Genomic DNA, 25,636 nt, shown 5'->3' with positions numbered 1-25,636 from the left:
TGATTTATCGTCTCGAGATCTAGCGCAATTAGACGTAGTGCGGGCAACTGCGGGATTGATTTATGATGATTCACAGTAATCATACTTGGACAGCCCGTGATCCGGTCAGTGAGAGTGTTCCTCTTTATTTCTCTTTTATGACAGTCCCTCTGATAAATGTTATAAACGCGACCGGTGACGTAGTGCGGTTTGGGCGCCATTTTGCGTTGTCGATGCAAATTGCGGTCACATTTAAATTATTGGTGGACGTTTCAATCTTGAATTACTATGTAGGTATAATTCTACAACCTCACCTTGAGCTATAATCATCATAATGCCTTTAACGGCTTCTTTTGCTTCTTTCTTAATTGTGTTTAAATTGGTTAAGGATAATGGAATGGAAATGACCTGAGGTTCGAATCTGGACCGGGACATGCACCTCTAACTTTATAGTTAGGTATGTGCTTTTTAAAAAATTAAATATCACGTGTCTCAAACTTTTAAGGGAAATCATTGTGAGAAAACCTGCATACCTGAGAATTTTCTTAATTCCCCTACGTGTGTGCGAAGGCCTTATCTTATCAACCAATAGATGTCCACTGCTGGTCATAGACCTCTTGCATGGATCTAACAACGGTCTTGAGCCGCCAGCATCCAGCAGCTCTCTGCAATGCGTTCGATATCCTCAGTCCACCTAGAGGGGGGTCGACCAACACTGCGCTTTCCGGTGCGGGGTCGCCATTCCAGCACCTTGGTACCCCAACGTCCATCGGCTCTTCGAACTATGTGGCCTGCCCATTGCCACTTCAGCTTCGCGACTCGCTAAGCTATGTCAGTGATTTTGGTTCGTCTGCGGATCTCCTCATTTCTGATTGGATCACGCAGAGAAACCCCAAGCATAGCTCGCTCCATCGCCCGCTGAGTGACTTTGAGCCTTGTTAATAGGCCCGTAGTCAGCGACCAAGTCTCGAACTATTTGCGTAACGCACTTTAATTCTAAGAGGAGACTCGTGTTTATCAGTGAGCCGAATATGGTTTGTTAATGATGATGATAGCGGAACTCTTTATAAGCAAGTTTTCAATCGAACCGTGTTACTTCTAGATACTAGCATTACCTGAAAGCGATAAACAGGGCACTAAAGGCGACACACATAAAAAGATCTACTTTACACGGCGCTGATACCGCGTCATCGCTGTCGTCGCCTCGCTATAACCGATAAACAAATCGACTCCACTCAACCCCCACTATCGTGACCGTAAAAACTTAACTATCCGGTGACACGAACACACCTGAATATAAATCACAACACTGGTAACGCACTTATCGAACTGTGTATGACACGATCGCGGTTTATTCTATTCGTGCTCACGTTCCACGATAACATGAATGTTCAAGAAAATATGCAAAAATCACGCGATGTCTAACAGTCTACCACGCTAAAGCGTCCGCCTCGAACTATATTTACATGCAAAATACTCTGAGCCTTTCAAATATTACTTTCGTTTCCCACAAAATCGAAAATATTTAACCTAGCCGACCAATAATATGCAAATTCGACCCTTTCTTTATAAAGGACGCGACAGATAATGCCAATGATTTCGGTGCATTGTTTCACGTTTTTACAAGCCCGTACCTCACAAAGGATGGTAATTCGCCTAATGCGTATCGACGATTTATGAAAAGGTTGCGTAAGTTATACAATTGTCGGGTCCCTGACTTTCGGTTTCAGCGTACTGATTTGCATAACCGAGCGAGTTGACAATGGGTGGACACCCTTTGAATAATCCTTTTCGTTTCACTTTTAAAATGGGTTGCATTGTTGACATTTTGTAAGAGCAATAAATAAATCAGGCGCCTTATACGATCCGACGCATGTGGTACCTACCTATTGCTCAACATTGTTGCTTTATGTACGAGTATCTACCTACTTAACTCACCGGTTTTGTGTCTCACCGGTTTCTACTCGGTAGGTAGGTAGGTATCCATTGTACCTATCTACTGCGCACCTTCGGTTATATTACATCTCTTAATGTTTTGTTATATGCATATAAGCAAAGATTTTATACTAGAGATATGTTACTAGCGCGTCAAAACTGAGGTGAACAAAAGCGGCTAATTGACTTAATTTCATTGAGTCCCATAGTAAACAACGAAAGTCATTTAGGTAAACAATTAATACCTAAATATTGTATACAATGTCGTATGTGTTTTCAGGAAGTGTAAAAACTATATTACATAAATATAAAGGAATTAAACACAAAATTGTGCATGAGTGCGCTCAGTGGTGTGGCCTTAATCACTTTTTGAGGTGATTTTGTAGGCCTGTAACATATCTACAGTATAAAATGTCGTTAGGTAGGTATAAGATGTTATAAGCAATCTGTACTGAATTCCGGTCCAATCTTAACAATCGTTATTGGGTCCTACCGGCTGCGCCATGTATAGTTTAGTAATTCAACCCTTGTTCTATACATGATATGATTTATTACGGATTACTTAATATTAAGGGTTAAGTAAGGATTATTTAATATTAAGGATTAAAGTACAAGACCACAATGATTACAAAAGTGCGAAGTCGTTTTCTCTGTCTGTGACAGTCGCTGTCACCTGTCATTCTGACATTACAGACAACATAATATATTATATGTTGCCATTCTTACAGGTACGTATCTCTAATGAATCCCACACTCGTACTGGTGTAAGTAGCAACTACCCATCTCATCTAATAGCCGAAGTGGTCATTGGCGGTGAAATGTTTCAAATAAATACCAATAACACACGTCATTATGGTGTGTAATATCGTTTTACAACTTAAAGGCAATAAATAAATTGACTGCCGTTTGTACATTTTATTACGATTTAAAAGTCGATGACTGTTTGAAACGAATAATTGATTTATGCTGGTTATTAATGTTAATTTGATGCCTTGTTAAGTAGTACTAATTTTTTCAATAATATTGACCTACATAGTAAAAAAGCTGCTATTTTTGTTAGTTGTTGTGATTAACTATTTATATTGTTGTGCTTAACTATTTAATATATAGAATTATTGGACACTTTTGACGATGTGTACTTGTTTTAGTATTATTATTTTATTCAACTAAAGAACTAACTATTTATTAGGTAGGTACTTGTGTTCTGTAGGGTTTATACCAGGGTTCCGGACCATGAACGTTAAACTGAATACATTTTTGTTAGTTTTCTTAAAAAATTTTGTCAGTTTCTGCAAAATAACCTAAATAGTTTGTGTAGAGTCAATAAATAGAGACTACATTGTCAGAATTTATTTTCCGGCTTACGTGGAAAATAACAGAATATGTTTTATATATAAAACATAATAGGTAAGTAAGTAGTATCTGTTTCTATTTAAGTTTTTCTGACTCATACATTTCTCCTAGCTGTAGGTAATTTATCTTCATAAAATTCAAAACGTAACAGTAATATAATAACTATTAACTAAGTTGGTACTTTAGATATGTTTATCTAATAAAGATAATCATCTTAACAGTTGTTCGTAATAATTGAAACGTTTTGTTACGAGAACATAAATTGTACACAAAACTACGAAGCAAATTACTATTAAAATAAAATATGGCCATAATTACCTGGTGAACCGTAATATAAACCGAAATATCTGAATGGTAATTCATCACACTCATATGTTAATGATCGGACTTTTCTACAAATGTTTTAGTCTTTTAGTCGTTCAACACGTGTTAATAACCAATAAAACAGTTTAGTGGTACATAAAAAGTTGGGATTTATAACGAATAACTTATAAAACGCGTGCCCGCTTTACAGTGTGATTAAATCTAGGCGATTCTATGGTTTGTGTTTCATTGACTTTCACTTCTGTTTCGCGATTATGACTTCCGAATTCTACGACTTGTGTTTATAACCGTTTAAAAGTCACTATATTTTTATACTACCTGTATATTTAATTTTATAGAATACTACTCCTTTTTAAACGCCATAAACGTTTACGAGTATTAGTCTAGTAATTTATACTGAGGTAGTCCAGTGGTTGTAAACTGTTGGACGTTGCGGTCAGTTTTAATTACGATTCGATAATACGACATAAGAATGTTTAAACTTTGTTACAAAATAAACTTAAAATACGAGTTGGATAAAGAAGACGATATACGTTTATGTGGTACAAGATTATGCACTCACACATTACTGATGAGTGCTCTCCGATCCAATCAGAATGCTCCTAAAGGTTCGTTATGAGAGCAATGTCGATAAATTTTGTTCAATGTTGTTTCGATAATACTTAATCCAAACATATACTGCGTAGGAGGTAAATGGAAATGAGTTGTAAGGACCTTTCACATATTGAAATAAATTTCTTTCTAATTTTACAAAAGCGTTTTCATCCTTTACATCATAAATATATAGAAAGAATATACACATATTTCATGTTTTTTACAAAGAAAAACTAATTATATTTTTACAATTAAGTTTTATAGATTGTTTAGTTCATTTTGTTAGTTTTTTTATTATTTTTTTCATTTTTAGGCTCTTTTTGTAAGGACTGCATATAAAACAGTGAAAGTCTTCTCCAATTGCATCCATTGTACTTTGTCTCTGGCTGTTCGTTGTCATGTTTTCCTGACCCTGACTATATCGTCACTCCACCTTCTTAATAGTCTACCTCGTCTGTGTCTCGTGAATACCAGCTTATAACCGTTTGCAACCTATCGTCCAGATGTGGCATGGTAAATTTTAAATCGCATATGTTTCGTTAAAACTTACACGTAGAATTATAGAAAAAAATCATCTACCTACATTTGATGTCTTCTGATGTTCTAGAGTCATTAAGGGTAATTTTCTGTTGATAACATTCCTTGTAAAAAAATACATGTCGAAAATAAATTGAAATGAAATGAAAATAATTTATTTCGCGTAGCAAGCTATACCTATCTGTAAAAGTGATCATCATTATCAACCCATATTCGGCTCACTGCTGAGCTCAAGTCTCCTCTCACAATGAAAGGGGTTAGGCCAATAGTCCAGCACGCTGGCCCAATGCGGATTGGTAGACTTCACACACGCAGAGAATTAAGAAAATTCTCTGGTACGATTTTTGGTACGGTTTGTGACACGATATTTAATTTCTTAAACTTTCATAATTATTTTAAAATATCATGAATTTTTGACACATGTTCTAACATTCGTCGTAAAAACGAATACATGTCGAAAATAAATTGAAATGAAATGATAATAATTTATTTCGCGTAGGAAGCTATATCTGTAAAACTGATCGCCTTATCCGATTTTAGTGAGTAAGTTTGAAGTAAGGTTCGTTGCACCGCGTGTGTGAAGGGACCCGGCGTGGGAGCAGTATCTGGAACGCTGGTCTGGCGGGTGAGTCGTAAACAGAATTAGTGCTCCGAACTAACCGGTAACAAAAAACGCCGTTTAAATTTAGACGCCGGGTAATCTGAGTCCACTGCATACCTACCTCTTCGGATTTTAAATCTGTTCTTATAAGGTGATTGGACGATACAACCACCTACATGTTACTTAATATTTGTGTGTTATTGTTGTTTTTATGTCTGCGTTTTATCAAAAGTTAGTGGGTGGTGGAGAAGACATGAAGGTAGTTATTGTCGTATCAGAGCTAGCTCAAGGACTATATATATGTACCTACCTACTGTTGTTCTATCCTTACCCTTAGTTTTTAAAACGGCGGTAACTTTTGTTAGCAAGTATAAAATTCATTTATTTCAATTAGGCTCTGAGAAAGAATACAATAAGTAACTTAAGTTAATCGTAATAACTATACAAATCATGCCCACGTGGAATGGTGGCAAGAATATTTTTCCGCGCTGGACAGCCAGGCTGATCCTTTGCGTAAAAAATGAGCCAGCCCTACTGTCACCAGTCGAAGCAACTAGCCGCGGTGAATTTACTAGGACTAGGCTCAGTTTACAAGCACTTTCGAAACGAAGAGAAACAAGAATGTTGAATTTGATGGTATATTTGGTAGAAAATTTCTACTTATCAGCTTAAAATGAAAACTTCTTCCAAACTTAAGTAGATAGGTACTGATTCGTTATTCAATTAATATTATCATTTGATACATGAAAGGTATCTACTACTTCTGGGCCAACGATAGTAAAGTAAATGATTTCGTTATAGTATCTATCTCACTCATAAAAAAGTTATAGAATAATATTAGAAGGGAAAAGGGAATCCAACCTACTTTACTTTAAATACAAACTGTCTAATTAGCCTCTATCGCTTTCGATTATGAATTTTCCGTGTTCAAGTATTGGGATGATTTTACTACATTTTATGATGAGTTTACCTTTCTTGCGAAAACTCTCTGAAGCTCTATAGAGTGTTAAGCTCCCGTGACTTGGAAGGCACGTTACTTATAGTATCGGTTCAGTCATTATTAATATCGCTATAGACTATATGAGTCTGAGTAGAATGATGATGATGATGAAGCAACGATACAGCTATTGTTGGTACTATTAAAGGTATATAGTTACGATTTTATTTACTATATAGGTATGTAGGTGTTCAGGTATCAGGAAATCATTGTCTTGCAAGATAATATCACTTTATTACTAATCTATGTTATTAGTTCCTCATTGCAATAATTACTGGCGTTGCATAAAAATAGAGCTTGTAGATTATAACAATATTAAAAGACTGCATTATTGTAATAACCGTTCATCTACTTGTTGTTGTGCTATTTCTTCTACTACCTAGCAACCTAGCTGTTGTGCTAGCAAGCAACGCTTGTTGTTTTCGAGGCATAAAATACAATAATTGTAAAGAAATTACTGTCATTAACGGTAGGCATCCACAGATTCGCATTGTACTTGTAAAAGCTCGTTTATATCTATATTAGGTAACTGATTATATTCACCTTCACATCCATCATTATATACATTCATTTATCATCATTCACAATCCATATTCGGCTCACTGTTGAGCACGAGTCTCCTCTCAAAATGAGGGGAGACGTAGACGTATCGCTTTATGCATCTGTAGTATCACATGAAAACTAAGTGACACTTGGGTCTATTTAACCCACAGAGCATAGGTAAATAGCTTAAGCTAGCATTTAACCTGTGGGGCTAACCCCTTAAAAGCGCTACAACAAACTTGTTATACGGGGACTAAACATTTGCGCTGAAAATAAAGGAAACTCCTAAAATTTTCGTTAAATATAAAAGAAAATCCGAAAGGACAATTTTTATTAAAATTAAATGAGGTTCTGCATTGTTATGTAAATATCTTATTAAAATGTCCTTCTTCAAATGTTCAAGTCAAAATGTTTCCCCTCAATTTTCCACCCTTTAGGTAATATCTCTCGTGACCAATTAGTTGGTTACAAGGGCTCCATGCTATTAAAACTTTTCCCATCAAACTATCACTAAATTAAAACATAGAATACCCCTATTTTTTGATCCGGTTAGAACTTGATTTTATTTTTATAGGCGCCGGTTACGACAAAAGGCTCAGTGAAAGGGTGGGAGTGTGTGAAAATTACGTGCGGGTTATCATTAAAAGGGAAATAAATTAAAAATACTGCCACCAAGCTTTAAGGGAAAACCTACTTTCTAAAAGGGGTTTGATGTACATTTTAAGACAGAAAAACTAAAATAAATCGTAATTATAAGTTAAAAAAGAATTTGAATAATTTTATTTGTATTCTTTATTTCAATTGCTTTGAATTATTGTGCCCTAAAAGGCTTAAATATTTTTAATAATTAAATTTTAAAATAAAATTTAAATATATCTCTACGAGATTTTACTTATGAATTGTGCATTCACGCTTAGTTTCTAAATCTATACTAATATTATAAAGAGGTAAAGTTTGTAAGTTTGTAAGTTTGTCACATTCTTTAAATGGGGTAATCTTCGGAACTACTGGTCCGATTTCAAAAATTCTTTCACCAGTAGAATGCTACATTATCGGGGAGTGCTATAGGTTATATTTTATATTAGTATGATATATATTCGCCGAGTTAACACAGTTTTTGTCATACAGGTCGGATCGAAAATCCTCTTAAGCAGACTTATTCGCATGCGCTGCCTTAACCATTGTGTAAAATTGAAATTAATGTATGGAGGCTTTATGTATCTTTTAAAGTTCTACAAAAAAGTCCGCGACGCCATATATCTATCTTCTATATATTAGCAGATATAGTACCTTTTGTGTTTTAAAAATTATAAATTTTGTATACTTAGGTTTGCGTCATTATTTATGCTACTTAACTTAAATCCTTATCAAAATAAATTATTTAATAATCACAAGGATATTATGGAGATAAGATTTGCCCTTTATAGTATGTTAATTAGTTAAATAGTTTCGGAGATAATACAAAATTTCTAATAGACGCAGAAATTTCGCTACATGACGCCCCACGCTTTCAATAACGTAGTTCCCGTTCCCGTGTGAATATGGGGATCAAACATAGCCTATGACACTCGCAAATAACGTAGCTTACTACTGGTAAAAGAATTTTCTAAATCGGTCCAGTAGATCCAGAGATTACGCCACTTTAGTTTCTTGGGAAATAGTCCTTTGGTCATTGCACCACGCTCAAAGGGCAGGACCGATTTTGCTAAAGGTAGGGGAAGGGTAGGGGTAAGGTAGGGAAGGTGTAGGGTACGAGTAGGTTAGGGTAGGGGAGGGGTAGTGTAGGGATAGGGGTACGATAGGGAAGGGTAGGATAGAGGTAGGGTAGAGAAGGGGTAGGGTATGGTACGGGTAGGGTAGAATACGGGTAGGGTACGGGTAAGGGTAGAGTAGAGGTAAGGCAGGGGTAGGGTAGGGTTAGGGTTAGCGGTAGGGTAAGGGAAAAGTAGGGGCACAGTAGGGTTGGGTAGGTTTAGGTAGGGAGTAGGGTAGATGTATACATAAGTAAAAGCGAAAGCGAAATGACCGCTATCACACTAATATTTTAAAGACGAAAGTTTGTGTGTGTGTGTGTATGTTTGTTCCTCCTTTACGCTGCGGTTGCTAAAGCGATTTGGATGAAATTTGGAATGGAAATAGATTTTATTCTGGATTAACACATAGGCTACTTTTCATCCCGGAAAAATCTATGGTTTCCGAGGGATTTCTAAAAAAACTAATTTTACGCGGACGAAGTCGCGGGCGTCCGCTAGTGTACATACATATTAGAAAGAACATGTACCTACTCGAAATCATATTTTGCTTTATCAGCTAAGAGATATTTCATATAAACTGAAAGCTAAAATACAAAAGTCCTAATAAGTTAAACTTAGGTATATTCGCGTGACTAAAATAAAGCGATGAATAAAATTCTTACGTTCTACAACGTCTACAGTAAATATGTATGGGCTTTGGTTATGATAGCCATGAATAATGCATGTCATGTAAATCTTTACCATCACAGACCATTTCACCGGAACTATGAGTCGACCAAAATTATCTAACACAAAGATAGCTAGAGGGACCGGGGGAGATAGACTTTTTTATTATTTATGTAATATTTTGTAATTTTTTAAATCAGAAGGGTGGATCCCCTCTAAAGGGTGGGCCATAGCTGAATGAATTTATTGTCCTTTGTAGATAAACATATCAATTTGTTGGTGTTTTGTTAGCGACGTAAATATGTGTTACAATTGTGGACGAATTGTGTCCTCAGTTCGACTGGTGGCGTTTTACTGAGCACTTGGTTGTGAATGAAGAGTGACTTTATATCTTTATGTTGTGTTTCATAAGTGTAGTTTTAAGTGCAAGCAAACGAAGAGTTCTACAGTATCTAATTCAAGAGATCTCACATGTATGTAAGTTATTGACTTCTTATATGTACTAGTATTGACCCGCGTAGATACACTATTGTCAGACAATCGGAATGAAAAGTAGTCTTTATTCTCGTGATCTTTTACTGTGACAAAACTTCATCAAAATTTGAGCGGTTACCTTTAAAATGGAGCTAAAGTTTTTGCGCATTTCTCTTAAATTGTTCCGTAAAAAACCTTTTAGGTAGTTCGATTTCCGATCACTTGAAATATCAATTTCAAGTGATTTCAAGTGATCGGAAAAGTTTTCTCCATCTGACCGCCAAACTTCAGTTTGAAGAGGGCACCCGATGATGATGATGATGAGTTCGATGTACTGATCGGTTAATCGATCGGAAAATGTAACTCTCTTTGAAAGGAACTTCTACAGAAAATATTTGTGTGCCGAGCACGGGGTGTTTTCCGCTTGAAAACCGCCGAACCGCCGAATTAGTTTTCCCATTTTCCCATTCCAGAATAGATCACGAGGAAGAGCTAAACAAACCGGCGTTACCATACTTTGTTTATCCAACTCCGCACCTAACCATACGTATCCGCCAACCACTTCCTCGTGTTGGAAAAAAATGTAATACACAAGCGTGGCGTTAATCTACGAGCGATTTTATCCGTGAATCGATTAGAAAGCTAGCGAATAAAATCGATTTTCCCCCAAATTGAATAGTCGTAAAACGTAGGTAGCAGTTTTACCGTCCAGATTGTTTACGCAGCGGCGTCACGAGTGTAAACGCTTGTCGATAATTGATGATTTGATTTACAACATCACTAAACAACCGGTGTTTGGGTGATCGATACGGTTGCCTTTGAATGAACGGATGCCTTACTATGTTCTATTTAATCTCGTCTATATTTTCTATTTATCTAAATCGGAACTTGCGCAAGTCGTAAAAGTTATAACAAATATTTAGCTACGTATATTATCTAAGTAAATTATTTTAACATTCCACGGCAAGAGTCTGACGTCCAGAACATCGTTTTCCCAGTCTGAAATTTTGTAAGCCATTACATCTATTAATAGGTATAAGTACTGTACAGGCAACTTTAGAGTAGACCTCTTTTTCTTTTCACATCTAATTACCTATAGGATTACTGACTGACTGGCTGGCTGACATATTATCAACAACCAGCCGAAACTATTGAACTTGTGTATTTTATGACATAGAGAGTCACTTAAAAGGGTTTCTCTCGGAAATAACTTGATGGAAGAAAATGTGGAAGAAAACGTAACTTTAGAGTTCTCACAAGAGGACGAAGTCACAGGCTTTTGATATAATTACTAGTAATAATTTTTCTATTCTTTTCATCAAAGCAAATATCTTGTGCTTGATGGGGTTAAATTATCATCATCACTTTGTATTCTTCATAATGTAGTTTGGTGGTCAATAGTTATGCGAAAAGCATTTTCCTCAACGCGCTTCAGTTGTGGGTAGTCTATTCTGATCTCATTGGTGTTAAAGCTGTTTCACTAAATTGCGCATGTGTTTGGTGCGCAAACAAAGCAGACATACGTACCTAACGAGAAAGTAAGTCACATCGCCCTATACCGTCTAAGAAATCCTAGCTACCGTTATACAATATTTATAGGAACATGCTGCAATACTAACTTAACGGTTACATTACGAATTACGATCATGTGTTCCGATTTTCACAGTATTATGTTTCCTACTCATACATCACGCGTTATTACCTATGTACTCATGAATGAGAAGTCGTAAAATAAAATCCGAATAACTTATGTCCAATTATTCGTAATATTACTAAAACAATATCGCCGCCTTATCGTAGTACAATGGACTAATGGGCTGCGAGAGTCAGATATTCCTCATTTTATGAAGACTGAAACTTTGTCATCCCATGTGGGCTCTTCTTGGGGCGAGGTGCTATGGAGCCCTCGTCACTTTAATTTTAAGCTTTCGACTAATTATCACCATTAAATCGTGACATAATTTGACGTTTCAAAAGTGCTTGTAAACTAAGTCTAATTGAATTAAATGACTTTTGACTTTGACTATATGCTCCTACCATATTTGTAGGTTACGTTGGTTAATTGATGACTTAAACCCTTTAAACCTGCTAACCTTTCATTACCACCACAGGTTGTTTCCAAAACCACACAAGCTGACAAACTTTCAACACAATAAAAAAATAAATAGGTATAATATTTGCCATGTCTTTTAAATATGACCAATATTTCCATTCCCCTCCAATTAGTCGTGAAGTATGTCTGGCTATCGCAAAATCTCGTTCCACAATAAAATATTTATAAAATCCCGCACAGCCATTAGAAACGCGTAATCAGGCAATTGAAAGGTCAACGACATCACAAACTGCACTCGTAACCTTAGGTACTATAAATTTTATTTGATAAACAATGAAACAATCGCTGTAATTCCCAACTTTTGAGGTAGGTTATGGCTATTTAGACTTCTTCCGTGTTTACTGAGTTAGTGTTATATTTCTTGAGACAGGACTCAATTAATTTTAATATGGGATTTATAAGTTAATTTAGGCAAAACATAAAATGCTAAGCGTAGGTATAAGTCCATTTGATTTGGGTATCTAATGCCTGGACAGTGTGCTTATTTTTACTTACCTATAATTAATATTATATATTAATATCTGCCTGTCTATAGATTATATTTAATGACTGCATAGATTTAACTAGTAGGTAGGTCTTACTAAGAATAAATTGAGTGTTAAGAGAAGAGTTGGTAATAGAATAGATAACACAATTCTGTCTGCCTGTCTAGTCACATTTATATCTGAAATTACTGAACGGATTTTTTACTAGTAAGTAATTGCTTCAGTCAATCATATGGCTATGATTAGGCTGGCTTGCACAGTTAATTTAACTTTTATAATTGATGCCTCCTTATAGTACCTAATATCTTGTTACCACCTTGTATTATACTTTAAACTATAGCCGAATTTTTCATAACAATATCCAGTAGTCTTCGAAAGTTTCATATAATCTCACTCTATAACGTAAATAATCAGCTTTTACAACGCCCCAACGTTCGTTGTTTTAATGGATTTTTATACCGATTGGGGTAAATAATTAAGGCATGTGCGGTAGGAACGGCCCAAGCGCGCGCAATAAACATTTTATCGCTTGTTCTTTCAAGTATTATTTGACAGTGTTGATGCGTTAAATTGCGATTAATAGATGATTAGCCATTCAGAGGCTCGTTTATGGCGGTCGCGTAATAAATTCCGTTTATTGCGTATCAATCATAGTATGTGGAAGACGAGCGTGCCCTCGCTACATCGTGACCTCCGAGACGGTGCCTAGTAAATTACTTTTTATTGTGAGCAATATATTGCCGCGATGCAGGCCTACCGCGGTGTATTGTCATACAAATTGTTGTGTACGCTTACTATTAACTTGCACTAATTGACGGTTTGTTTTTTTAATTAATAGCTGAGTAACCAGATGGCCCACTTAAACATAAGTAACACTTAAGTAGACCAGTACCGATGATAACAAGTGTGCCTATCACTTTGCGAGTATAGATACCTAATATTATGCTTGGAACATACCTACCTACCTCAAATACAATACACCCATCAGATAACTAAACATTTACGTAGACTGCCTATCCTTTGAAATCTCGTAATTGTAAAAATATATTAAATATTTTTTCATATGTTGTGATAGGATTCATTGGTTATGTCGAGATAGATGAAATTACGAGTAATGGAGGATGTGAGGTTTGCAGGGAAGGGAACAGACATTATTTTCGATTTGTAGAGGATTTCCATTTATAAAAGTTCGAGATAAAGAGATTCTACAGTATTACTTATAATAAATTATATAGGTAGTGTAGGTACCTATTCGAGATATAGATGAAATAACGAATAATGAAGGGTGTGAGGTTTGAAAGGAAGGGAACAGACATTATTTTCGAGTTGTAGAGGTTTATCATTTATACCTAAAGGTTCGAGATAAAGAGGTTCTACAGTATTACTTACCTATAATAATTCAGTTAGATACACATAGAAGAATTAGGTAATAAATTGTTCGTAAATGTTAGATAATATTTATTTACAGAATATTTTCTTGTTTCATAACCTAGAAGTAAAAAAGAACCACTATATTCATGTAGCATCAGATGAGTTAGCAATTAGACAAAATTTTTGTGGAGCAAAAATTAAACAATAAATAGTCACTGCTACGCCAAGTAGGTCATCAACCTTATGCTGTATCTACAAAGGTCTACGAAAATTTCGTAGACCCTATATTTTATTGTTTCCTAGTACCTACACCCTTAACTGATAACATCAACAAAAAAACTTGTAGATATGTTTTATATATTATAAAACTACCTAGGTAGTATTTAATATCCACTTATACCTACTTCATTCCCAAAGTCGTTGCCTTGTTGTAGTCACGTTAAAAGCGCAGCTGTGCCTTGTAGCAAGCAGGTCAATAAATAAAACCTGTTTTGTGCACTAACGTAGGCACCAGTAGGTACATTATTTACCGTCTCACAGCGAGATAATCTTTGCTAAGTGCACGTTTGCTCGCTGGGAGCCCGCTCGGTTTATGGTAAGTTAAGCAAATATTAATGGCGGTAGATTTATAGCCGCCCTGGTATTACGATGGGCTTTCTTTTTAGTTGGTTAACGTGTGTTTAGTTGAAACGAACATGAGTGGTTGTTAAAAATGTCGATAATGGATAGGCGGGCTTATACCTACCTACTGACGTAGCTATACCATACATACAAATCAGATTACAGGTTGTTGTTATGATCTTGATATTCCTATTGATATAAATAACCAAAATTTCCTTTCCCCTCCAACTAGTCGGGAAAGACTGTATTAGGAGTGGGTACGACAATAGACCAACGTGGCGGGGATCGAACCACCACCCCACGGCGATGAGTCCAACCGCTCTTATCGTTGAGCGATCGAGGCTCTATATTTTATTGACATAAATGGTAGATAGGTACGTCTTTTGATAAGGTAGGTACCTATAGAGGTGTCATAGCTACCTTTTTAGGTACGTGTAGGGTTATTTGAATAATTATATTTATTAAAGTACAATATAATTTATCTTATGGTCTACAAATGTCTGCAAAAATAAAATATGTTTAAATAAATAATTTTTTTTGTATTTGATATTCTAAGTACTTAGTTAATGCTAGGGATGGACCTAGTTGACCAGCATTTATACCACATAATTACCTAAATAAATAAATAGATGTACCTACTACTCGTAAAATTTATCCACATTTTCCTAAATTAAAGGTATAGGTATGTCTAGATAGGTGGCACGTTATTAAAAAAAATATTGTGTTTAAAAGGTATTTTTGATTCGAGTAAGTAAGTATCTCACTCACTTTATGGCAAAAAAAAATGTAATGCTTAATTTCTTTTGTTACAGATCTCATCAAGATGGATTAATTAGCAAAACTCCGTTAAAACATCAACATAACGTTGCCTAAAAGGTAAATATTCAAAAAAAAATACTGTTATTACCTAACTAAAATTAAAGCGAATCTCCAAAGACATCAAAACTTAAAGTTATTTTTATTTGATAGCGACTATCAAATCTGTGCCATAATCAAAAATACTCCAAAAGGAATGCATTCAAAGCACCGCCATGCAGCTTTTAAAAATTTTTCATTCCCCTCTCAAATCAAAAATGAACCCGATCTGCTATCAATACACAAAGGAGATGGCACTACATTCTTCGCCTCACTTGACACGTATAGTTTTCGGTGAGATAGAATGAGATAGTAGATAAACAAACATGGCGTCGAGGAGAACTGGTATGGCACCTGAAATTCTCGGCCACACATGCATAGTGTTTATGTGTGTGTACAATCTTACTTGGATAAGGGAGGGTCTGAGATTCAGTTGTTATCAACCTTTGGTTAATTTAATTTAAATATTGTTGTTGATTTATTTTAACTGGAAACTGAAAAACACTTGCCTACCTAAATAATAATGAAATTAATTATATAAGTTATGTTATAAGTATTCCTCCTCCTCTTCCTCCTTGGATATTGAGACAAACAAGATTTTATATATATTTTCTAGTTAATGATGCCTATATATACTTACCTTTTTTATTCTTTTTTATCTTTATACAATTCAAAATCCTATAAGAAAGCATTTTAATCTAATGTGTACGTACATCGCTTTTTCACAAAAGCTGACTTGAAAAAATAATTGTTTAAATATAAATACATAGTTTGTCAAGTCAATAGTTAAAAGTTATTTTTGATATTGTTGTAGACATCCCTAACTTACAAACGTTTGCCTATGGGCTTGTAGTATACGTATCTACTATGTACGTATTATAGTTAAGTCTGTGATTTTTGTAAATGTAATTTAAATTTTAAGATGTAGTATTAATAACCAAAGGTTGACAATAACTGCCTCATACAAGATGATCACGTAGTTCCACAAGTATCGTTAAGATGGCGCTGATGCTACTTTTCTGAAACGTACCATGTTCTATCTTTTTAAACCGCCAATTTGATATTATTCTCGTACGAGTAGATACAAAAGTTATTTTGGCCATTGCTAAAATAAAATGGAGGTACTATTTGGTTATGTAAACCTACTTTTTATTCTTCAGTGTCATTGGCGAGGATATTGTACCTATTTATCTATTACCTACCTACATATCTACCTACTTACCTACCTACTCTGAGTAATAATTAATTATTATTGTAGTATATGGATAGAAAACTTGGTATGCGTTAATTTGTCTTACTTCATTATTTTTGTTTGATAAAAGTAGGAACATTTAAGTACGAAAATGTCACTTGAAAATAATCAGCTAACTATAGCCATACCATAATTACAGTTTTGGGTTAGTTGAAGACGTTCATTTGTACTTCTCTATTATATAACTTTATAATAAATTTTCAAGGTAATTTATGTGATAAGTGAGTTGATGAGCTATAGATACCAAATATTTTCTTGTAATTCTTTCGAGCCTCATCTAGAAGTATCTACTCAGCCTTGTCTAAGTGAAAACTTGTGCGTTCATCAGCGCGCTAAGCCTTTACCATCAAAAAGTTTCGGCCTGTACCGTTAGATGGCGTTGTACAAAGTTAACTTTCAAAGGAGAATTTTTAGAGGAAATTTGTTTCTCGGTGTTTTGTTAATAATTTAGGATTAGACTATCTTCTGATCTTTTACCTTAACTTAATAAGTTTTATTTTACGTCAAAATAGGTAAATCCAACAAAGTTTCAGCTGTCGTAGTATCCCGGGATGCTAAATTTGCAGTTACTGCAGCGTCATTGGAATTAATTAGATTTGGTAGATTAGATGATAGTAAGAATAAAAGATTATATACTTTTTTCGCTTTATTCTGTGCGGAAAAACTACAGACTTTAACGACAACTTTTATTATTTTCGCTTACTGAAATCATCAGAAAACATGAGCGATTACTCAGGAGATTATTTCATTCAAAATAAGAAAAATATTAAGCCGCGCTCGTGGCTGGTTAACAGTAATAAGAGTTTTGTTTTGTAACTTTCAAACCCTCCCATTCCGTTACGTTACGCTCAAATCGTCAGATTTTCGAAATGTTCACCTTTAAGATATCAACTTACCTACCCTATCTTAATCTGACGTACTGCTTGAGTATTTCTGGATTTAGTTTTTTTTTTTGGTTGCTTTAAACGTACCCACCAGTAATAATACTCATACTTGGTATATAACAACTATAACAACTGAAGCCAACCCACCCCATTTTATCAAAGGATGCAATGGAAGGTATTTCCATTGCATCCTTTGATGAAAGTACCTACATAGGGACACGTGGAAGACCCCCCCTCTTGGACAAATTACTTAGCTCTCTGCTCACAATACCTCATTATAAATTCGTCATCATCATCATGTATAAGCCGATTGACGTCCACTGCAGGACATAGGGACTTTTATAGGGACTTCCAAACATCACGATACTGAGCTGCCTGCATCCAGTGAATCCCTGCGACTCGCTTGATGTCGTCAGTCCACCGTCAGTCCACCTGGTGGGGGATCGACCAACACTGCGCTTTGTGGTGCGGGGTCGCCATTCCAACACCATTATAAATTATTATTAGCTAATATTAAGGGCGTACACTGTTCCAAGTGCTGATCATGACCCGAACTTGTTCAATGAGATCCGTATCACTTAGTTACAATATATATTTTTTATATTTTATTTTGTGCATGCCCCGGACCGGAGTCAAACCCACCTCCGGAATCGGAGGCAGAGGTCATATCCACTGGGCTATCACGGCTATACTGGCTATACTATAAGTATATAGGTATGACATATTTAAAATACCTATACATACTAGTAATTACTTAACAGGGTTCTAATTTATTAGCTTATGTTAAGGGCGTGCACTGTTCCAAGCGCTGATCATGACCCGAACTTGTTTAATGAGATCCGCATCACTTAGGTTAATATATATTTTTTATATTTTATTTTACAAAACAATATTATACTAACTAAAAAAATACTATCATAATAGACAATACATTGCCGAAAACTTAATAGGTATTGTTGGAGGTTACTCGATCTGGTCATCATCATCATAATTAACAGCCGATGGACGTCCACTGCTGGACATAGGCCTCCTGCATGTAGGTACTTCCAAACAATACGGTCTCGAGCCGTTATCATCCAACGGCTCCTTGGAACCAGGTTGATATCTTCAGTCCACCTAGTGACTCGTAACTCAGCGAGTCGCGAAGCTGAAGTGAATGAGCAGGGCACATAGTTTAAATAGCCGATAGACGTTGGAGTCCCAAGGTGCTGGAATGGCGACTCGATCTAGTACCCAAAGCTAACATTATACCTACCTAAATGAATAGTATTTTCTTGTAAATCACAGCCTCAAAGAAAATGAAATTTTTGCAGACAGTCTGATTTGCAAGCATTTTTAATTGCACAATATTTTACTTATTTACTTAGCTAGTATATTTCATTTAAAATTCACAAAGTTACAAACTCAGAAACGACTAGGTAAATGTGTGTATAAAGCAACATTACAATTTAGAAAGCAATAAAACTAAACTTCCTAGAATGGCGTGCTGGTCCAATTTTGTATGAAAATTCAAATTAGTTTTTTTTTCGCCAGTTGGTAAAGAGAAAGCGTAGACGCAGCCAGTGCAGTATTAGATTTTATACGTGAAAGTAGTGTTTTGTGTTGAAATATATAGATTTCAGTATGTTTGTGATATTTTTGTATGTTTTTGTTTTAAAAGTAAATATGACTAGATGTGCTTGCGACGTTTGGCGCTTGGCCAAGTGTTCTGACACGAGATTGGGCGCCAGATGGCGAGGGAAGACCGAAGAAGTCTACATAGGTAGAATAAGGTATTTACAAATATCATATAATTAAATTACCATAAAGTTAATAAACTTTGAGATATGTAGGTATTTAGGTACTCAAGCCTACTGAACTTCATAAACATACAAGATGAGTCGACTGTAACTCTATTGTACGAGTATGTTTGAAGTTAAGAAACTTTATAAGTAAGTACTTACCTAGTTATACAATTTGTAGGCAGATGAATTTGTAAGCACAATTAAATAAAGATCAATCAATTCAATCAATTTTGATCAACATTAAAAAAGGAGCTTAACTTAAAGGCTCGGCACCCCATGAATTCTGTGATTTTCTCAAGAACTGCTTTTCCAATTTGAAAAGAGATTTTGTTATAATAGCACATTGTTCAGGCAAAGTTGTAATATGTTATCAAGATAGATTCGTTTTTCTTTGAATAAAAATCAATATAAAATGTCGATGGAACGGATTTTTTTTGTAAGTTACTTTAAGTAATAAAACTTTATAAAATGAATCTTATCAAGTGGTTTCTTGTATAGTAATTTTTTAACTTAATGCATCATTATTTTGATCAAACAACACAAGGAAGCTATAATGTTACACCTAAGCAATTAGTTGATAGTTATCTAAAGTTAAGATGTATAAGCTAATTACTTAGGTAGGTACGTCTACACTTAAGCGAAATGGCTAATTTGTTAACATAATGTAGAGTTAATTTTATGATGCCAAGATTGAGATAGAGATGAGGCTTAAATGGATTTTCATACTTTATTAAATTATTTACCTACTTGGAAGATCCGAATTATAAATGTATTTTAACATTTTTGAACTTTCCTTACTTATAATTATTAGACGTCTTTATAATATTGCAAAAAAATAAATTTTAATAACGTAAGTACGACCTAGACGTTATTAAAATTGAATTTGATGTATGAAAATGGTTATTATATTAACCTTAATATAATAAACCATTTTTCATTCGATCATCTCCATCATCTATCATTAAGAACCCATATTTGCCTTTTGTTGAGCACGAGTCTCCTCTCAGAATGATATTTTGTAGTTAGGATAATAGTCCACCACGCCGGCCACTGTACATTTTGTTACTTTTCGAATCGTTAACGTTTGTAGAAAGAGAATCGACATGCCCCATAGCTACATGCCCAAGGCCGACGGCTTAACATGTTCGAAGTGGTAACACTACAAACTTTTCAAGTCCGAGCTGCCTACTTATTGAATTTTTGGGAAGGAACATACGCCCGATATTTTAGTTCGACCTAAGGCTTAAACCTAGAAACTCATGATTCAAGGATAGCTCTGAAAGTATTTATCCCAACTAGAGCGAAGCCAAAAGGAATGGTTATTATTTTAGTAGTATGTATGTATAAACATTAAACATACATAGGTACCTTACTGCTAAAATGATAACGTTTACGTATTTTCCCCTGTAGGTACCTACCGCCTAAACTTTTCATCTGATTTTAATGAAAAATGTGTCAATCAATTTTATGGCCTGGGTAACATAGGCTACGAATTTCCCGACTTCAACAATACCAGAAATCTATTTTACCCTGTAAACCCTGGTTTTGAAAATGATTTATTTCCATAGTCAGGTTAATTTTTAAACTTTTTTTATTGTTATACATTAATAGCTGTACATTGTACATGTTAAATTATAAAGTAATCTATCATATTTCTCAGTGTGTGGTCTTTTACATAGTTTCAATGCAAACAGCTTAAATACCGCCGGCCCTAATTAACTTTACGACGACTTAATTTATCGTTAAGTGAATTCGCATGTGAACAAGTTATTAATTATTCGGCGATTACTAAAGCCTTTGCTTGTAACAGAGTTAACGACGTTATATGTATATTTTGTTTGATTATAATGGAACAATGCAATTTATGAACGTGATGATTGTGTAAATAGTTAGTTAGTACTTAGTTAGTTTCCATTCTACTTTATCAGAAGCTATAGACTCTCAAAAACAAGTAGACACCATTTATACAGATTTTAAAAAGGCATTCGATAAAGTACCTCATGCTCTTCTAGTTGAAAAATTAAAGTATTATGGGTTCTCAGGTTCGGTATTGCAATGGTTATCGTCATATTTGAACGAACGAACATTTTACGTAGTTATTAATGGTTTTAGCTCCTCTATAAACAAAATAACGTCAGGTATACCTCAAGGATCACATCTAGGCCCGATTTTGTTTAATATATTTGTAAACGACGTTGTACTATGCTTTGAACAGTCCAAACCATATTTATATGCCGATGACCTAAAGATATCAAAAACAATTTGTTCAATGGCCGATTCAGTTCTACTGCAGAGTGATCTAAATAGACTTATAAATTGGTGCAAATCTAATGGCATGCAACTTAACCTTAATAAATGTCTTCATATTAAATTCACTCGTAAAGTCAATATATTTCAAACACAATATAAATTAGATGGTAATAGTCTCAAGGAAGTTGACGTTATAAGAGATTTAGGAGTTATGTTTGACAGAAAATTAACCTTTTTGAACCATATAGAAAGTGTGATAAAGAAAGCGTCTAAATTACTGGGATTTGTTATGCGCCAAGGTCGATCTTTCAAAGAACCTAAAACTAAAATGACTCTTTATAATAGTCTTGTGCGTAGTCATTTGGAGTACTGTAGTATTGTTTGGCGTCCACATTACGCTACCCACCATTTAAGGCTAGAACGTGTGCAAAAAAGATTTATGTGGCATCTATCATACTCATCCAAAATTCATAAAACAGTAGTTTCATATAGGAAAAGGCTCAAGTATTTTAAAATGATAACCCTCGAACAAAGACGGGATTTGTTAGACCTAATATTCTTATATAAACTGCTAAGAAATAAGTTAGACTGCCCTGAGTTATTAGGTAAAATAAATTTTAGAGTGCCATATAGATATCCGCGTTCTGCTATTACTCCACTTTTTCCACCTCACACCAGGACAGTTTTCGGCGCCAACTCCATCTTCCCTCGGCTATGTAAACTGTATAATAAGCTTAGTGGTTCACTGGATGTCAATTCAAATTCGCCAAACACATTTCGCAGGTTAATCATTAATAACCTGGTTAGCCAAGTATGATTGGCTTGTTTTATTAGTTTCCTTGCATTTTTTTTTACTATTTATTGTTTAGTTTTTTTTTATTAATTTTTGATTATATAGTTTTAGATACAGAAATACATATTTAATTTTTTCTTTTCTGCTTTTAATTAGGATACTTTAGATTTATATTTAAGTTGTAAAATATAAGTATTTTGTTTTGTAAAATATTAGATGAAAGTGGTTTTGCAAGCAATGTTTGCTTTAATACGATTTTGCATACGCTAAGCATGTTAGTTCATAAGTTGATTTTTTGTATGTGTAAAAATATGTAAAAGTCGCTAGCAAACTTAATAAATAAATAAATAAATAAATAAATAAATTTATATAAGTGCCTTGCACAGATACCTATTTATGTAAATTGAAATAGCTATAACCTACTCATTCATAATTATTCTAAAACTATCCTTTCTATCTAATATACCTACCTACCTAAGTACCTATTATAATTTTATTATATCTTTAATCAAAATTCCAATCCAATTTCCAATAAAAACATGTAAGATTTATTTTTGTAGGTACAACTATAGTACGTTTCATGTAGGATGGTGCGGGTGACAGTTCGTTTCACTCTTGAAAATTTGGCGCGATTCACGAAAATAGTATCTACTTAGGTAGGTATTATGAATCGTTATACAGGCGACTGTCACCGTACCCATGCTATTCTCCGTTTTTGTTTGCGAAATTACATCGATGCATACCTATTGGTGGAGTACAATACTTCCTACGAAATATGATTTGATGTATCTCAGACCTAAAAGTCTCCTAAAGTTTAGTTGGACAATTCTACAAAATAACAAATGCATTTAAAATATATAAGTATATAGGTATGTCATATTTAAAATACCTATACTAGTAATTACCTAACAGGGTTCTAATTAATTGACATAGCGATGAGGCCATCAAACGCCGGTAGCGTTCAACGCGGGTGTTCCAGTCTCATGAGATATAGCACCTACGCCCGACCACCATCTTTACGATACGAGATAATAAGCTGCCAGACTACTTTCCTTATTTATCTATAGGTACCTAAGTGAAACGTACCTTTTACCTAACCACAACGAAGGAAGACGCTTTCTAGATAATGAATTGTTCATTGTTCATTTGCTCGTGGAATAGTAGCGTAGCATACCTACATAGGCTGTAGCCGCCCGGGCTTACTGGAAATTTGACCTTCCCTCCCCCTATTTCAATTATTATTTAAAGTTAAAATATTTTATAAGAAATGGCTAAATGAGTGAGTCCAACACTGCAGTCTTTGAAGAAGTATATTTTAGTGCCCGATCTTGTACATTTTTTTTTAAATTTTTAATTGTCAAAATCGTACCACTTGCTACTGCTCCCTTTTGTATGCCAGACAGGGCAATTGCACCCCTTGCCCACACATCGCTACTTAAGTTTGTTTCTAAGCTACTCTGTCGGAGACTAACCATAACATTATTATTCAGTAGACCATTAAACAGTACCGCGTTAGACCAAAATAAAGTTGTAGAACTTTATTTTCAGAAAATATACTAATCCTACCTGCTTATTAGGTATAGGTATTGGATCTAGTACGTCTAATTTAAGGTTTTGATCATACATTAAGATTATTATATATATTTTGACTACATAATAGGTACATAAATAAGTAATAGTGGGTAAAATAAAAGTACCTACATATCAAGTAGCACTGCTTAAAAAATAAATAACTGTAACACAGCTGTAGATAACCTAAATATACTTAATACTAGTAAACAAACCACTTTATCTCATACCTACCTACCTATTTACATACTACTACTAGTTAGGTATTAATAATTTTTTTATGGTCCCATTAATTCACCTAAACCATTTTGTATTTTAAAACACGAGCAATCCAATAGAATAGGAATATTTCGTTTAGATTTTTACGAGTTTCCGTACAAGAGGGGTGTAAGTGAAAACATATCGGAAGCGGGGAAATCCGTGCAATAACAATAACTCATACAGTTTCGCGCGCCCCCCGCTAGATGGCGCGCCGCGGACACAAGTAATCCATTTATTCTCGGGGCGCGCTTTATGTAGCGCACTCTAAGCAACGCTCATATTGTTTTATATTATTACTCTTGGTTAAATATCGTAGGTTCGTGTTCAGACTGACGCCTTTGGGATTAAGAGAGGATAGAATGTTAAGCCTCTAATGGTGTGTACCTACCTACCTAATACCTAGTGAATACCTAACTGAAGCATTTTTTACAGTTTTTTATGTATAAACTTATTATGTATCGTGGTATTGACGAATATTCACTGTTGGGCGAATTGTGGTACTATGTTAATTAGTTAGGTTAGGTTGCTACAGGCAAATGATTTTTTAGAAACAATTAGGCGGGTCGGTGGCTACGTCATTTGCTATTTCATCCATACTTACACACATGCGTTCATAATGCGTCCGTAGGGTATAGGCGTAGGGCAGTGTATTTTGGCATCTATGTAGTGCATGCAATTGCTTACATAACACATACCTACTAGGTTATTAAAAATGTTCATCTTACGTAGATTTATCTGCGGCTATTCAGCTCTGCACTACACACTAGTAGTTACTATAAATATATTTAAAAAAAATGGTAAAACAATGAAATAACATAAAGTAAGTATTTTCCAGAGTGGTGGACTATTGGCTTGGCCCCTCTCATTCTGAGAGGAGACTCGAGCTCAGCAGTGGGGCTGAATGTGGGTTGATAATGATGATGTATTTTAAGACAGTTACAAAATAAATACGAAAAGTTTAAGAGTTCTCATTGTTGCAATCAGCATCATTTGAATTTCAACCTTTTATATTTATTTAGATTCTTAGATTTACCGTAGCAGTATGTACCTATGTATCGGTAAAAAGTATTCGTATGTGGTATATATAAATATAACTAACGTACACGTAAACGTACGTATAAATATTTTAACTAACATGAAACATTTTATTAAAATGTTGGCGGGTATACTTTTAATCCAAAGTATAAGATTAAAGTGGATACATTTCTTGCAAGCGGGAGATATCCAAAGAATTTGCGAAGTCATTACGGCTGAGGGGAATCCAGAAAGTTCCCGAGGCTCGGAATTTTGCGGATAAACGCTTTAATTGGATCGCTCTGGAATATTTTGTAATTGCAGCCCGCGGCCAAGGATTCCAGGCACCTTGTAATTATAACGTCTACGGATGTAATCTTAAAATATTGTGAAGGTAGTTTTGAAGAATGTTAATTACATTTGTCTTTTACTCTTATTTGGATATGCATTTTATTATTTATGTAGTCATAAGAATATACTAAGAACATAGTTTTATTTATACCTAATACCTAGGTACTATCTATTTGATTCTTAATAGATATTAAATCGTATGTTTAGGTAGGTTTAAATAATACATATATTATTATGAGACCCAGTCAAACATCGCTTTGATATTTACACAACCAT

The 25,636-nt window shown here is 34.7% G+C and overlaps 2 protein-coding genes across 5 annotated transcripts in view; one reads left to right on the top strand and one right to left on the bottom strand.

The window, feature by feature from the left end:
- Positions 1–1,433, bottom strand: part of LOC112057794 (uncharacterized) — a 31,883-nt gene extending 30,450 nt beyond the window's left edge. The window contains exon 1 of the mRNA XM_052883844.1: positions 1,095–1,433. The gene's annotated coding sequence lies outside the window, so the exon portion shown is untranslated. The remainder of the gene's footprint in view (positions 1–1,094) is intronic.
- Positions 1–25,636, top strand: part of LOC112057786 (homeobox protein abdominal-B) — a 123,396-nt gene that overhangs the window by 51,702 nt on the left and 46,058 nt on the right. For 2 of the 4 annotated variants that reach the window (XM_052883841.1, XM_052883839.1), the window contains exon 3: positions 15,160–15,223. The gene's annotated coding sequence lies outside the window, so the exon portion shown is untranslated. Of the gene's footprint in view, positions 1–15,159; positions 15,224–18,919; positions 19,111–25,636 lie in introns of those variants that run through there. The other 2 variants (XM_052883843.1, XM_052883840.1) reach the window with 1 other exon arrangement.

The sequence above is a fragment of the Bicyclus anynana genome, chromosome 10, assembly GCF_947172395.1.
Source record: "Bicyclus anynana chromosome 10, ilBicAnyn1.1, whole genome shotgun sequence".
Classification (NCBI taxonomy): domain Eukaryota; kingdom Metazoa; phylum Arthropoda; class Insecta; order Lepidoptera; family Nymphalidae; genus Bicyclus; species Bicyclus anynana.
Note: the sequence above shows the minus strand (reverse complement) of the source record. Positions and strands in the feature narration are given on the sequence as shown.